The following is a 16,783-nucleotide window of genomic DNA, read 5'->3' as shown; positions in this document are numbered from 1 at the left end:
AGTTTGAGGCTGAAGAACATGAGGTCTCTCCTCTCTTGACTTGGACAGGACCTACAGTCCTACCTGCTGTTTTGACCCTAACTCAGTTCTTCCAAGTACAGTGGCTGCCACAGAGGTATGGCTATGATTCTCTTTTGCTTACTAGCCTGCAATGTCTGAGGCCTTCAGATACAGGTGTTAACTCCTGTTAGTCATCCCATCGATCATCAGACATCTCATCAGTTACCTTCCATGACCCTCTTTAGGGCATGTGAGAATTTCTGTTGTTTTTTTTTTTTTCCATGTCATCTTAGCCAAATTAGAGATCTCTATTCAGGCCCTTTCTCTCCCTAATGTGGCCATGTCACTGACTTCATGCTGAGACAGTTTCTCTAGGTTGACTGTTCTCCTCCCCAAGCGTCAAAGCAAATGTGGAGGAAAAGTCCTCCCAAGCTACTGAGAATGGAAGAGAAGTAGGACTTCTCTTAGTTCTTCATTGATGAATACAGACTATTTTCCTTCCCGCCTAGCTAAAGAAAGGAACTCTGAGTTTTGAATCCCTTGTTACATATTCTACCTCTCATTAGTTCTGCTTCTTAAAGTCCTTGACTGTCTATATGTCATTTCTCTTCATTTTCGGAAGAATTCAGCTCCTATATCCATTTCTTGTTCCAATGCCACAGCTGCCCTAATTCTTGATGATGCCCAACATCTACAAGATCCTCCAATATCTTTGGTCTTCTATCCTTCAGTGACAACTGGTCTTAATTCTGCCACTCAATCCTGTTTATAGCCTAGGTTTTTGTCATTATTATTAACGATACCTCCTGTATCATTTTAATATCTAGCTTCTTCTTCTCTGACCATCCATTTTAACTCTCCAGCTGACTTGCTTTAATGGTTCTGCTCCAACAACCCTTTGACACTCAGGGACTTGAAATGAGCTCATCTACCACTTTTTCCTCACATCATTTTTCTGTGACAATTCTGTGTTTCACTATTATAATAATTCCTTTGCTAAAAAACCACAGTTCCCTTAGGTCTCTCTTGTTTCAAGATACTACCTGCCTGTAGTTAAATCCAACTGTTTGTAGTGCCCATGCCCATGCATGAAAAGTTCAGCATGGTTGGAGAAAAACTTTTCACCATGTTGACTGATCTCATTTTAAATTTATGACACCTTCAGGTGGGTCCTAATGATGCCCAGCAACCATTTACATTTCCCTTGTATATTCACCCCCTCAGTCCTTATATAACTTTTCAGACCTTTTCTTCCCTCCAGAACCTTTATCACCTCTTCTCTCATTATCCTTCTCTGCTGATGATAATAAAATAAAAACAATTAGAAGACAATTTGCCTTGGTTTATTCCTTCTCCAGTTTCTACCTACATGTATCAAGATCCCATGTTCTGCCTTAACTCCTTTATGTGAATGAATTGTCTAAATTCCTAGCAAAGGAAATACCACTATTTGTGCACAAGACTTAATTCCCTTATCCTTTAAAGAGCTTTCTGATGATTTTCCTTTCTCATTCATGAATCATCAATTCTCTTTCCTTTGAACTTTTCCATGAGCCTATAGTGATTTCTTGTAACAAAATGAAACAAACTGCCTCTACTTTTTTTTCCAACTCTACACTTATTTCTCTCATTTATAGCAAAGCTCTTAAAGATTTGACTCTGTGCATTGACTCCAATTCTTTCTTCTCTTCTGGACTGAACCTACTGAAATCAGATTTCACAGCCAGCACTCTTTGGAGAATGTTTGTGATGTTCACCAATGATATCCAAATTGCTAAATGCCATGGAATTTATTTGAATGTCTTAACAACAATTCAGAACTAACATGTTTCAGCCTGAACTCTTCATCTTGTCATCCCCATCTCAAAATCAACATCATCCTTTACTTGTAAAAAATAATTCAGATTCATGCTTGAGTACCCTGTTTACCTTTCAGTGCACATCTAATCTGGCAGCACATCAAGCAGGCTCAACATAAAAATTACATCTATGGAATACAAAAATTTTAAACCACCTCCACTTCTACCATTATTGACCAAGCACATATCCCCTTGCTTTGTTAGCAATACCATCTTGACTCTATTCATGTCCTTGGCTTCGTCATCCTATTTGCAGTGAAGCTGCCAGATAGAGACTTTTAAAACACATAAATCACTAATCTGTATGGTACTGGAGTGGTGGATACATGACTCTATACATTTATTAAAATCCATACAAGAGGTTTGTTTTTTAACTTCATGGGGTAAAACATAAAGCAAAAATAATTCTTTTATTGAAACTCTCTACAGTTTGAGCCCAAGTCCTTAAAGTGGCCTACAAGTCCATTGTACTTTAGTCCTACTGAACCCTCTGTACCTCAAACACAAAAGATAGTCTTGCTTTTAAGTTTTTTTTTTAAACATTTATTTATTATTGAGAGACAGACACAGAGCGTGAGCAGGAGACGGGTAGAGAGAGAGGGAGACACTGAATCCGAAGCAGGCTCCAGGCTCCAAGCTGTCAGCACAGAACCTGACGCAGGGCTCAAAATCACAAACTGTGAGATCATGACTTGAACCGAAGTTGGTCACCCAACCAACTGAGCCACCCAGGTGCCCCAAAGGATAGTCTTGTTTTAGGATCATTGTACCATAGTCAAAGAATGTGGACTTAATATTGTTAATTAAAAATATATTTCCATATTTGATCTAATATGTGGCCAGTTTTTCTAAATGGCCAGGGGGCATTTTAAAGGGAGTATTATTTCTTTGTGAGAGTAGGTCTAGGAATAAATTTCTAAAACCAAATTTATTATTTATTATTAGTTATTATCTCCATAGTATCATTTTACTTTTGGCTACTTGGTCAAATACTGAGAAAGGATATTAAAATATTTCACAGAAGTGAAATCTTATCTAACATGATTAGGACTGGAATGAATCAATTAATCCAAAATGTCTGTTAACACAAGGGATAAAGAAAAATGATGTATATGTATTGAAAACGTTTTCTTCTTTTTCTTTTTTTCTTGTGTTTTGTTTTTTGGTTGAAAACATTATGTATATTTACTTGCTAATCTTCTGATGCAGGGCCAAAGTCTTAGAGTGTGGGCCCTAATTTGGAGTTCCGATATTTGTGTGGCTTACACCACATCACTTATGTAAGGTCTGTCATACTGGATTTTTAAAGTGGAGAATTCAGAGACATTATTGAAAGTGATCTGAGTATAGAACAACACGTCTAAGTTTTTAAAATTTTTTTTTTTTTCAACGTTTTTTATTTATTTTTGGGACAGAGAGAGACAGAGCATGAACGGGGGAGGGGCAGAGAGAGAGGGAGACACAGAATCGGAAACAGGCTCCAGGCTCCGAGCCATCAGCCCAGAGCCCGACGCGGGGCTCGAACTCACAGACCGCGAGATCGTGACCTGGCTGAAGTCGGACGCTTAACCGACTGCGCCACCCAGGCGCCCCAACGTCTAAGTTTTTATAACTAATATTTGATCTCCCAATAACTTAAATTTGTGTCCCACACCTAATCTGACAAGACTGTTTAAGAAAGCCACATTGATTTTAGGCTTAACAAACTCTTTAAGTTTTAATTAAGTATAAACTTTAATTTTAACATACATTTAATACACAATATACCTATATATATTTAATATACAGTAGCAGGTTCAATATCAAGTACAACAGATGTAAGCATGTTTGGGAACAAATGTGACTGACCCTTGGTAAGCATACAGTTTAATTAGCGGGAGTGGAAGAATAGAGCATCCAGTGGGAGCAACCCATCAGTGGTTAGTGTTTGGACTATAGATGTGTCAGCATGTTTTTCAGAGGAATAGAAATTGTCAGTTAATCTAGAGAGTCAGTTAAGAGAGCTCTTACTGCATTATTATGTTTCTGTTAATGTCAGCTTTTATTTTCAACACATTTTTTCCTTTGTTTTATGCTTTATTTGATGCATAAAAGTTGATGACAGTTCCAGTCTTTGAGCATTGCCCTTTCATACATAAAAGTAACATTCTTTGTTCCTTTGAAGCTTTCACCTTAAATTTGAATTTGTCTCTTACTGTTACTGCAACCTTTCTTTAATGCCCCTTATCTCTTGGCTTTGTTTGCTTTTATAGCTGGAGTTTGATAGTTATGATATTTTTCCCTTTTATAATTTGGAAGGCCTCCAAATTGCTTGAGATGAATTTTAAGAATTTAAAAAACTTTGTGGATTTGGTATTACTCAAAAGTAGCAGCTTCAATAACTGTCAATTTTCCTCTTTTCGATGAAGTATTGGCAAACTTCCAATTTCTTCACTCTTACCTAACTTAAAACTTGTAACATTTTCCATAATCCTTTCCATACTCATTATGATTCTTCATAAGTACTTATACATGGACACATACACGTGTATTGTCACTTGAACACATGTGTGCACACATGCACACACATTTAATGCTCCCTAACACATTCCCTCTTCATTGGCTACTTATCTTGGTTAATTTACTGGTGTATAACTTCAAATTGCTTCCTCCCCCTGCAATGGCACATAAATGATGTACTTTTCATACCATATTTTTATCTGAAAAAATTGCTTCTATTTATTTTCCAGAATGGCAACTTATTAAACTGTAGATTTCATGAATTGGAACCCTTTCCTTTTAATATGAACAAATGTTAGTAGATATTACATAGGTTTTTTTCATCTTGACTGCATTAAATGCTATGTAATCAAATTGCTCTTCTTTGTAGGTGAATTTTTTTACCCTGTGGGTGCTTAGAGCCTTTTTTCCCCCCTTTTCTCTCAAAAATGAACAATTTGGGTCACTTGGGTGGCTAAGTCGGGTAAGTGCTGGACTCTTGATTTCATTTCTCAGGTCATGATCTCACGGTTGGTGACACCGAGCCCTGTGTTGGGCTACGCACTGATGGCACAGAGCCTACTTGGGATTCTCTCTCTCCCTCTCTCTCTGTTCCTCCTCCACTCATGTGTGGTATCTCTCTCTCTCTCTTTTTCAAAATGAAATTTTTAAAAAATGAATAATTTTACCAGGTGTATGGTGAAGACTTTTTAGCTATAGATTTGATCCTAAATATGTTCTCTTAGTGTACTCTGGTTATTCCAACCCATCTGTTCTGTTTTCCCCTGCAGGAAATCTTATTCTGAATATTAAATTTCTGCTCTCTGTTCTCAAAGTCTTTTGTTTTTTCCTTAGACCATATTCTGTGTGATTAATAAAGCCTCTCATCCAAAGCAGTGATTGAATTTTGTTATTGTTGATTGTACTTTGTTGTTATTAATTTGAGAGTGTTTGAGAGCAAGAACATGAGCAGAGAAGAGTGGCAGAGAGGGAATCTTTGAGTAGGCTTCACACTCAGTGCAGCCTGATACAGGGCTTGATCCTACCACGTTGGGATAATGACCTGAGCCAAAATCAAGAATTGGGTGCTGAATAGACTCAGTCACCCAGGTGCTCTGCTTACTTGGCTTTTAAATAGCTTCTGAGCCTATATATCTTCTAATACCATTTAAAACTCTATAGAGCTTAAAATTTTTTTAGCTTTACCCACATGATCATCTTTGTCTTTATGTAAGTATATTTGCTTATCAGTCAGAGTCTATTCAATTTGAGACAGCAAAGCACTTTTTGTCCAGTATTCTTTTGCTGTTTTAATACAGCTTCAAATGCACACTTTTGCATCTGTACTTTACATGTTGTAATTACTTTCATTTTTATGTGGCAGATTTATTTCATGAGTTTTTATATGAATGCATTGGGGAAACTCTAATTAGTTCTGCTATTTGTTCCAAAATAGTAGATGTAGATTCTCCTTGGTTCTTTCTCTTGTTTATGAAAGTCTCATAATTATGCCCTTTAAAATTTAACTAAAATGCTAGATTCCATAAGTAAATGTGATGAGTTTAGTTATTAACTAGCCTGAGGAAGTGTGGGCATTTTTCATTGTTTTAACAGATATGAAGGGCCTGTTGTCCTTACTGGGTTTTCTTTTCCATCTGCTTTGAGTTATAAACTATTTGTTTTTATATAGTCCTTTCAATTTACAGCTTGCTTAGTTACAATGCTGTATCCCTCATCCCTCTGGGGATTTGGCCCAAAGTCTTCATTGTAAATCATCCTTCTTGACCTTAGAGTGGGGTTAGGAAGGGAGCAGTGGTGCATCTCTTGTCTTTCCTGTGACAGATTGATTGCGCCAGCCTGAACTGCTTCAAATTAAAGCGTTTTTGACAAAATACTCTTGGTTTACCTGATACAACACTACTCTGATAGGTTGTTAAAAGCAGTTGTGTAGTAGCCCAATTTTCTTTTATTCAGTCTGTATTACAACTTGCAGGCATTCCTGTGTTTGGTCTCATCCTTTGTTTTCAGTGTCTTGGAATCTCTTTGGTCATCACAGTTCGTTTCTGGCTTGGAGTATTGGAATAGACCCATGGATTCCTCGTGCATGATCTTTTCCAGAGGACACCTTCAATATGAATTTTGTTGCTATCTATGCATTATTTTATCCAGCTCTTCCTCCTTCACCCATTTCATAAAGTAATTAGTCTAAATGTTCTCTTCTTTTTTCCTTAATACCAAACTCCTCTCGATCCTTTGTAGAGAGGCAAGTCAAGCTGGTGACTTTCTATCTTGGTCTACTTTTGAACATGTCATGACCTCCAGCCCATTGAATTGCCACCATGGAGGGGAATTAGGTCTTACAACTAAAACATAAAGCACAGTGATTGCTATGTGGGACTTAATAAATGTGAGTTCCAGTCCCCTTGCCTTCCCAGGTGCTTTTATTACCTAGTTCCTCTTCTGTTCTCTATATCGTGAAAACTAATTGCTGAATAATTCTCTTTAAAACATAGCTCTCTTGGCACTTGAATCTCATATTGGTTACAAAACCACTAACAAACTCTATTGTCAGCAATTGTTTACCGTTTTGTAAGCATTTGCTTGGGTTTTTTGTACATTCCGAGATGATAGATAGCTAGACTACTTATAAGAACAGAATAGGTACTCAGGAAAAGAATTCACTAATAAAACGGAGTATTTTTGGCTTTTTGGCTTTTTAAAAAATTGTGTATCATTACTTTTGGACTCCTTACACTCAATGGCATTTGTTTTCTTTCCACTGTTTCTTATATCTCAGAGGGGGTTGGGAGAACCTAAGCAATATTAAAACTATTACTTTTTTCCCAAAGAAAATCTCATGAAAATAATATTTGATATATATTTTTTTGGTTTCAGTGGAGGGTTTTTTTTGTTTTGTTTAAATCTGAATAAAATATTTTCTGTCATTTTTGGGCTATATAGAAGGTACATTTATTTTTTTCTTAAAGTATACTGAATCTTTTAAAAATGCTATATTAATGTGGAACGCAATTAGTTACATATTTCAAATTTGTTTCAGGAAAGAAAGAATCAGTAGCTAAAGACAAAAGATGCATTATTTTATAAACGATCAAGTAATAATGTCTGTGTTAGGAAAAATGCTTCTTAGTTTAACACAATCTCAGTGTCTAAGGTTGAAAGCATTGAAAGAACTCATGAAGGTTCAAATTAGATTAGAACAAATTCTAGAGTGAGTCAGAAAAGAGCTCTTGTTTTGCTACTGAGAAATGTACATACACTAAATTGTTCTCCTTTTTAAAAAGTTTTCAGTGTGGAGAATTATCTTTTCAATGATTTCTTTGTGATCTAAGCTAAACCACTCTGACTGCAATTTAAAGCTTTTTCCTGGACCATTATATTTCTGTAGAATTAGAAACTTCATCTGACTGTAGTAGAGGCTGTCTTCCCAATCAATGGGTGCATTTAAAGGAATCTGAGGAAAATACTGCACAAAATGCTTTTCTGTAAGACTTTGATTCTTCTACATTGGTTACAATTGGCTATTTATTGCTTCCTTCCCCTATTCCTTCCCTTTTATTTTGGAATTTTGTTTCTTAGGTAGCTTAATAGATAATCAAATACATTACAGAGAAAAGTTCAAGTTAATTAAGGAATAACTTTTTTTAGAGATACGCACTTTGCAAAATCATTACTGAATATTGGTCATAAATTTCAGAGATTTTTTCTTGAAGCATGCCTTTAGGTTTTTGTTTTTGTTTGTTGTTTTCCTGAAAAGCATCTGTGTGGTAAAATTCTACACACTCATATTCTTTGCTTATATGACCAAGTATTTTAGAAAAGTATAAGAAAAAGATAAAAGATTGAAAGCAAAACCACGGAGTTTTCCTCGATGAATATCGCTGCTTCTGATTTTGGAAAATTCAGGAAATAGATACTGACCTAACAGGGTCTGGTGGTAGAAGGAAATGTAAGTTTCTTTTCACTGTATTTATAAAGTCCTAGTAAATATGAAGTCTATGGGTTTTGTATAAGATGTATTTCACAGTATTTAAATTAATGTGTTAAGAAAATTTATAATTATCATAGGATACAATGGAATATATATTTTAAATAATACAATAATTAAAAATAGCTTGTATGATTGGTACATTGGCTGAAATCTTTCTAATGAAAGAAACTTCACTCAGATATCCTGCATGGTTTTTCCCTGCCTAGCATCCTTTCTCATTCTTGTGGTAACCTAATCTTTTTTGTGGGAGAAATTCCATATGATTTAGTTGAAGGTCACTGATTTCCAGCAACCACAGCTTGGACAGGTGCCCCAGGTCACCAACCAGAGCATTGTATTCTGCCCTCCTTACCAGTTAGAGAGATGGACAATGGCTTAAGCAGAGAGCTCTCCCCAGAACTTATTTTGAATTATGGAAGAAGAGGAACACTCCTTGCCTGAGATTATAGATTAAAAAACTTTTTTTTTCTTATTTGAAACAAAAATTTTTAAGTAAATTCTGTACACCCAACATGGGGCTTGAACTGATGACCCTGAGATGAAGAGTCCCATGATCTATCAACTGAGCCAGCCAGGTGGTCCTAAAAATCCTTTGAATCACGAAATTTCTGGAGCCATCTTTGCCACCCACTGAATGAGGAAAATAAAGTAGTCATTGTAGGGGCATTGTTTGAAACCTGGATCAAATCCACCCAATACTGTATGAACTTTATTGCTTCTTATTAAAGTTGTTGCTGTGTTTTGCTTGTAATTAGTTACATTTGTTCCTTTCACTTGCATTAATAAGGTTCTGAATAGTGCCAAAAAAATGGTCAGTACAGCATAGTAGTTAAAGAATTCACACTTGGAAGAGTTGGCCTTGGTCTGAATTCTGGCTCTGTACTTGGAGCTGTGTGATCTAGGCCAGGTCATTTAACTTCTCCTCTTCCTTTTTCTTACCTGTAAAATAGAGATAAATGTAGTATCCACCTCAGGGGACTGTTACCAATTATTGGGTTATAAAGTACCCATAAGAACTACTGGTGCATAGTGTGTACTGTACAAATGCTGAAAAATACGAATTATGACTGAGTAAAAAGTAGGCTTTTCATACTATACTATAAAAGAGTTGATGTTAAATTATCTTTGATTTTATCCTTTTAAAATGAGCATGGAATATACACAGAATGCTGCATTTTTTTTTCTCTTGGTAGCTAAATTACTCTTCATTATAAAGTTTAAGGCTCAGGACACTCTTTAATGATTTTCTGATTCACTAAGTATTCTACTTTTGAAATACCATTTTCATGTTACTTTAGTGGGACATTTGGGTGTAAGGCTTTGGGTGCCAGCTACAAAGGAGATTTAAAGAATTCTCATCATGCGAACTTTTTCTGTCCTTTGAATTATAACAAATTTCTTACAGATGTAAAATCTGGTACAAATAAGCCCAAAAATTAAGTCAGGTCCTCAACACATGCCATGCACTAATGCAGATAGACTGTACATCTTTCATCAGTTCACCATTGTGTATTGTTGTCACTCTGCCACAAAGAATTCTCTGAAGAATTCTGAAGAAGAGTGCATAGTGACAAAGACTTAAAATGGTAAAATCTCCTTCCTTCAGTGTACTTTCTGGAGTGATAGCCATACATCCTTAATCTTCTATATAGCCTTTGACTTTACATGTTTCAAACCACATACTCTTGTTTCTTATGTTATAATTTTTGAAATTGATAACTCTTTTAACCTGCTCTTTTTTTTTCTTCATGGCTCTATTGAAACAGCTAAAATTTTGTTGGTAAAACTTGTGAAGTCCTTCCTCAACATTAAAAAAAAAAATTTATTCCACAGGTAGGAAGCAACGTAGCTTTGGACATATTAATCATGAATAATACATTGAAGTTTTTTGCTGGACTTGAGCTGATACTACACATAGGTAGCATATTTCCCCTCTGCGTGCATATTGTAGCTTTTAGGATGTATTATGTATAGGGCGTTGTATTTACTCTTTGATAGCCTATGCTCGAATCATGCTGTGGTGAGGTGAAAAAGTCATAGTCATGCTCAAGAATATTGGGGTCTTCATTAAAAAATAGGGCTGGTCCTGTTCCTAACTTTTGCTGGTCTGGAGGTACAACTACAAACAGGTTTCTATACCATATATATAAAGATTTTAAAGTTATAAATTAAGCTAACTTATAATATGTGCTATTGTCTTACTTGAGTGAATATGGCTTCATCATGAATTCCAAGATCAATTAGAATTTAAAATCCTTTGACGAATGGGAGCTGCCAGAGAGAACTTAGACGTGTGACCTATGGTTGCTTGCTCATTCCATCAAGCTCTGTCCAATGTTACAGGTGCTTGGTGCCTTGTGTACACACGTGTGCATCCTCTAGTCCCCATAGACCAGCTTCATCTACAGCTGCCTCTTTGAACAATTGTCTTTTTGGATGCTTTTCAGCTTTGCTTTGGTGGCTTAGCTCACCTTCTGGAAGATATAGCTGGCAAGAGACTAGCACAAGCCCTGGAAGCATGCTAAGGTTATTTAGATGGCTAATTCCAGGGTCCCCAAGTCCCCAGAGCCGTGCCTTGCAGGGCCTTTACCTGTGTGGAGTAACATACCACCAGGAGGGTAAGAGCAGACTGATCATGCATTGGCTTGGAGCAGGAGCCTTGTCTAAGAGGTACTGCTGAGAGTCCAGTGAAGAAATTAATTTTTCATTTACTTGATGATAGCATTGTTTGGGGGTTGGATTTCTGTAATTTCTGTGATCCCAACAGAAAAGATAAACTCTGTTTACTTAAATGCAGTTATTTAAAAAATTGGATTACCAAGGAAATTGAGTGATGCTAATATATATTAGCATATATATATAGCAAACATATATATTATATATAAGCATATATATTAGCATATATATATATGGAAACTTATATCAGGACAGTAAATAAACTTCTGTGGTTTTGCACAATGTAGGTTTTACTTAAAATTTGAATAGCAAAATTCAGCTATTTCCTGTTATCTATAAGTCATTGGACATTTGTAGTAATAAGAATAATAACCAGAAGAATTGAATGACTGTACATTAAATTAGATACACGATTCACTTGTCCCCATGCCTAAACACACAATAAAGTAACTGAAAAATATTTTTTAACTGCCAGTAATTCTGAAATAAAAATAATTTTCCTTCTGGGATTATACCAGAGGAAGAAGCCACATCATTTTTTTTTTAAACTTTGCTGGAATACACTAACACCACTGTTACCTAATCAGTTGGAGGGAGTATTTACCCAGATCAACTATAGGTTACTGTATTCCACATCAGACTGAAAGTTTTATTACAGGTACAGTTAAGGATTTGATTTTTCTTCACTCATGTTTTATCAAACCACATTTAATGTTTATTTGAAAGCCTATCCCTTGCCAAATAATAAGTTGTTTTATGCTTTACAAATGGCCAAGACAAAATCAACTTAAATCAGGTCAGCCAAAGGCTCGACACTATTGTGCTAAGAAGGCAGAACATGTTCCTCAAGCAAAGGCGCGTTGTAGTTTCACCGTTAAAAGCATTTAGAGAGATGGATGAAGCAAAACTCTATGAAATGAGATCCAAAGGCACAGAACCCTTGGTTAAAAAAATATATAATACATACAGACACACACACATGCACATATTGGGTGAGATATTATCATTTCTCCTGTATTGGTTTTGTTGTGCATTTGTGCTTACTGGCTAGAAGTCCTGCTCCTGGCACACAAAGATCTATTGCAAAAAGTGTGCTCTCTCATGCTGCAGGTCTCAGTTTTAAAGAACCACTTGTATAATTCATGGAAATATCACAGCAATCATGGTAGAGCAGGAACCTGAGTCTAAATAGAGTCCTGGCCTCATTTCTGTGGTCAGAGGATCTAATGGGGGAATTTCTTATTTATAGTATTCTCTAATCAGTGCCTCAGTCCACACATGGGCTTCAAGAGAAATTTTGTATTTGGAAGGTAAAACCATCCCTCAAAGAATAAACTCAGCTGTCATTAATTTCACTGACAGTGCAGTGACATTTATATGCACACCTTTCCATCATTGAAAATAAAATAAATTACATGAAGTAATTTCAATTACTTTATCAAACACATTTGCAGGATTTCATGACATTTAAATAATTACACATGGGCTATAGTAAGGAACATGTGTCTGAAATGAGATTCAGTCCTAAGGGAGTAACACAATTTTTTCTCTGAAGGGTTTCTGTACTGAGAATGAAGATAAGTGTTCAATCTTTTTGAATCTTAAGCTCCATTCACATTTCAGATATAGGACAAAAATCATGGATTGTAGTTTTTTTGTTTTTGTTTTATTTTTTTATGCAGGGCCTACCATAATTTATTAGCGGATCGCGTGGCAAGCCCTCTGATTGCCAGGTCTTACAAAGGAATGTTTCTTCTATCATCTAAAAGACTGAAGAAATAATAAAAACTATGCATCAGATTTTTGATTATGAGGTCAGAATTGGATACATTTTCTGGGCAATAAAGGTGGTGGGATGTGAGTCTCAGAGTCAGCCTCTGGGAGTTTAGGGTCTTCTTAAACCCTTTCCTTCTCTTGAATCGAAGTTGAAAGAGACCCAGGAAGTGTTTTGAAGTGGATGAATTCCATTGGAGGAGGTATTTGGAAAAGGTACGGTGATAGTGGTGATGTGTGGTCCTAAGTTGCTTCTGGTCTTTCTGACCATTAGTAGAAATGGTCATTAGTAGAATGACCATTATGTATTATTTGTCCCAACTCCAGGAGCTGATAATCAGTATATCAGCTCCAAGCTTCAGTCTACACCACCCATCTGAAAGCCTCTTGTTGGACTACTTAGACTCTTTTCCACTAATGAGTGTTTGCTTAGGGTGTTCTTTATCTAAACTACAATTCTTTAAACCGCCTCCAAAAATAGACCCTTGGAGACACTAAAAGAGCCCCCAATTTCAAGCAAATGGTTTAAGATTATCAGTAAGAAGAAATGAAATAATGATGTTTTATAGAGAATTAGTGTTAAGTGAAATGCTCAGTTGGAGTATCTAAGTAATGGTGAGTGAAGCAAGTTTGTAAGGACAACTTTAGGACACCACTTGGGTAATCCTTCATGAAAGGTTGCATTATGCATGGGCTTTCGATTCAAGACAGGTCAAAATCCAAGCTCCTTCATGCACTAGTTTTTATGTAAATTAAGAAAAGTGCTTTCTTAGAACCTCAATTTCCTTCAAAGTAGAATGAGGCTAATGTCACCTATCAGAATGTTTGTGAGTTTTGCAAATAACACATGCAAAACTACTGTGTTTATGTGAGCATTTAATAAATTGTATCCTCAGTTAAAAAAAAATGCAAGTAAGGTACAACTCAAAGAAGAGGCGAGCATTTCTAGTGAAAACCCCATATAGCTGTTACATTTGGGAAATCACGGTAAAGATAGGAATGCTAAGATTTGGGAGAGAGGTATTGTGAGCAAGTAGGTAAAGATGTAGACCTGAAACACAAACTAGTGTTCAGATCCTACTTCTACCACTTAACAGCTGTGTTTTATTAGACAAATGACTTAAGCTCTTTTGATTTCAGTTTTCTCACCTGTAAAATGGGAATAATAATAATCATATCTACCTGATAGGGGTTGAATGAATGGATATTTGTAAATCTAAGTCCTAGCACATAGAAAACATGAAGTAAACATTAGTTTTCGTTATGATTACTTGGACTCCTGTGCACCATTTTGATACCTTTTCTTTTTGCTGTTTCCAATAGAGTGAAAGGGAAGATTGGTGATAGATTTTTTAATACTTGCAAGACTGTTGATTTCTAGTTTGGATGTAAAAATATCACAAGAGACCATAAGTCTCAAATTTACAATTAAACAAGCCAGAAAAGCTATAAAAATCACAGCTAAAAAAAAGTCATAAAGCCAAGCTCATAAAGAAGTGAAAACAAACAAAACACCAGAGTGCTCGGGAGATGTTTACTGGATAGAAGAGACTTTCCACTGCTCTCCTCATGGGGGAAAGGCTTGCCACAGATAAGAGGGAAAAACCACCTGAAGTGCTAACAAATGGGTAATAGCTGTGTATGGACTCTTGTAATAGACTGGAACTACAAGGGACCCCAGCCATAGAGCAAGTCTCTCCTTACCACCACTTGGAAAATAACATGTTGAAAATGTACAGTAGCATTAAAAAGTGAAGTAAAAACATAAATCTAATGAAAGCAAAGATGTCCATAGTGAAAACTACAAAACATTACTGAGAGAAATTAAAAAGGACCTAAAAAGTGGATCTAGCATTCTGTTTGTTGAGAAAACAGAATGTCGTAATGTACTTCCTAAATTGATAGATACATTCAATCTAATCTTTATCAAAATGTCAATGGCTGGTGTAAAGAAGTAGACAAGATTGTTCTAGATGATATGGAGAAGGCAAAGAAAGTAGGAGAGCAAAACTGTCTTGACAAGGAATGAAGTTGGGGGACTTAATCAAGCTTATTTCAGAATTTACAAGTGTACAGCAATCAAGGCAGTGTGGTGTTGGCTTAACCATAGACAAAATTATGAAATAGAGTCTAGAAACAGATCCAAACGTATTTGGTGAACTGCTTTTTCACAAAAGGGCCAAAGTTACTCTCTGGGGAAAGACTTTTCCATAAATGTTACTGGAACGACTTGGTATTTATATGGAAGAAAATAGAGTTGACTCTGACCTCATGCCATAAACAAAAAGGAATTCCAGATGGATCACAGATCCAAACATAAAACTAGATTCAAAAAGTTCTGGAAGAAAACAGAAAAAAAAAAAAACACATTGTCATTACCCCAGGTTAGGCAAAGCTATCCTATATAGGAAAGAAAAATTGAGCATGCTTAAAATTCTTTCTTTTGTGAAGTATCTGCTCAACTCTATGACACATGCTTCACTGGAGTTATTTGTGTTTTTATAGTTGATTGGTATGAATTCCTTATATAGTCTTTTGTCAAATACTCTGTAAATTTTATTTTCCAGTTTTTGGTTTATTTATTCATTTTTAATGGAATCTCTTAATGAGCAGAATTATTATAAAGAACACAAATATTTTTGTAAAGAACACAGATAATTATTTGCTCTATTGGTTTGTTAGCAGAACAGAACCTTCCCTTGTACCAGATCCTTTTGTCCTGACATATGTCACACTGCCTAAGCTCAGCCATCCTGAACTTTGTCTCTAATCCCCAGTGTATTTTAATCTCCAGTGCAGCTGATCTCCTACATCTGAATTGACTAACATTTCTGCTCTCTTTGTTGTAAATGGAACAAATACTACTACAACAACACAACATTTTATGCATCTTAGATTTTCAGCAGAAAGCAATTCTTTGCAATGCAACCCATCATGTTTTTATTATTTGGCACCCTTTTCTGCCAGCATGTGACGAGGGTATATGTGGGGGAGTTGAGGAGGTAGAAAGTTAGTGTGTACTGAGCTTCAGTTGGCAAGGATGGAGGATATTGTAGACCCTGAATAAGGAAAAGCTGAATATAATGAAATTATTTATCTAATTGAACATGATAAGTTCTGAGTCTGTGAATGTTCTATCATGGATTGATGAATAAATTTATATACTCCTCTAACTGGGAAACAGTTTCCTGCTGCATTATAAAGAGGGGTAAGATCTGCTTTCAAAACAGGTGCATCCTTTGCAGTCAGCTTGTTTTAAGAGCATGTAATTATTCTAATGCTCTGGAAGACTTTTTATTACTCTCGTTACAATTCTGCCGAAAGCTGGTCCAGAGTGACCACTTTGGAGGCGCTTGGTAAGTTTTTTTATGCCACTGTCACTCCAGTTGAACTTTGAGCCTGATGAAAAGATCTTCTCCCTCTCCCGGTTTTGCTGAGAAGCGTCTAAATGTGCTGTGTTCATTTCAATCAGATTACCTTGGAATTCAAGTTACACACCACTTTTAGTAAGTTTTTTCTTGGTAGAATTTTTGAGGAAAAAAGCATAATTCTGATTCTATTTTTGGACTGAGTTCCTTCATTGATTTAGGATGCATCAGTTAGATATTTGTAGCCACATCTATCCTGAGGGAGAATTCCTGGTCTGGGAGAATGTTCTGCCCTGGGATGATCATGGTGCTGGGTCAGAAAACATGACAGATGCCACCTTTTTTTTTTCTTTAACGTTTTTCTTCACTTTACCCCCAAAGGGGGTTTCTTTCCCCTTCTTTGAGGGCCTGATGATCAGCTCTGGATGTGGTAGGTAAGGTATGGGCATCAGTGGCATTTTTCCTAATTCATCTAACTGATGTTGGGAGGGCTTTCATATATAAAATGTGTGTGTGTATGGGTGTGTACTTAGGCATTTTAAAGTGTGTATATGCATAAACATATAAACAACATACATGCACATACACACATTATATTTAGCTGTTTGACTAGGTAAGAG

This window comes from Panthera onca, chromosome A2 (assembly GCF_046562875.1).
Source record: "Panthera onca isolate mPanOnc1 chromosome A2, mPanOnc1 haplotype 2, whole genome shotgun sequence".
NCBI classification, from domain to species: Eukaryota; Metazoa; Chordata; class Mammalia; order Carnivora; family Felidae; genus Panthera; species Panthera onca.
The sequence above is the reverse complement of the archived record's forward strand: the minus strand, read 5'-3'. Positions refer to the sequence as shown.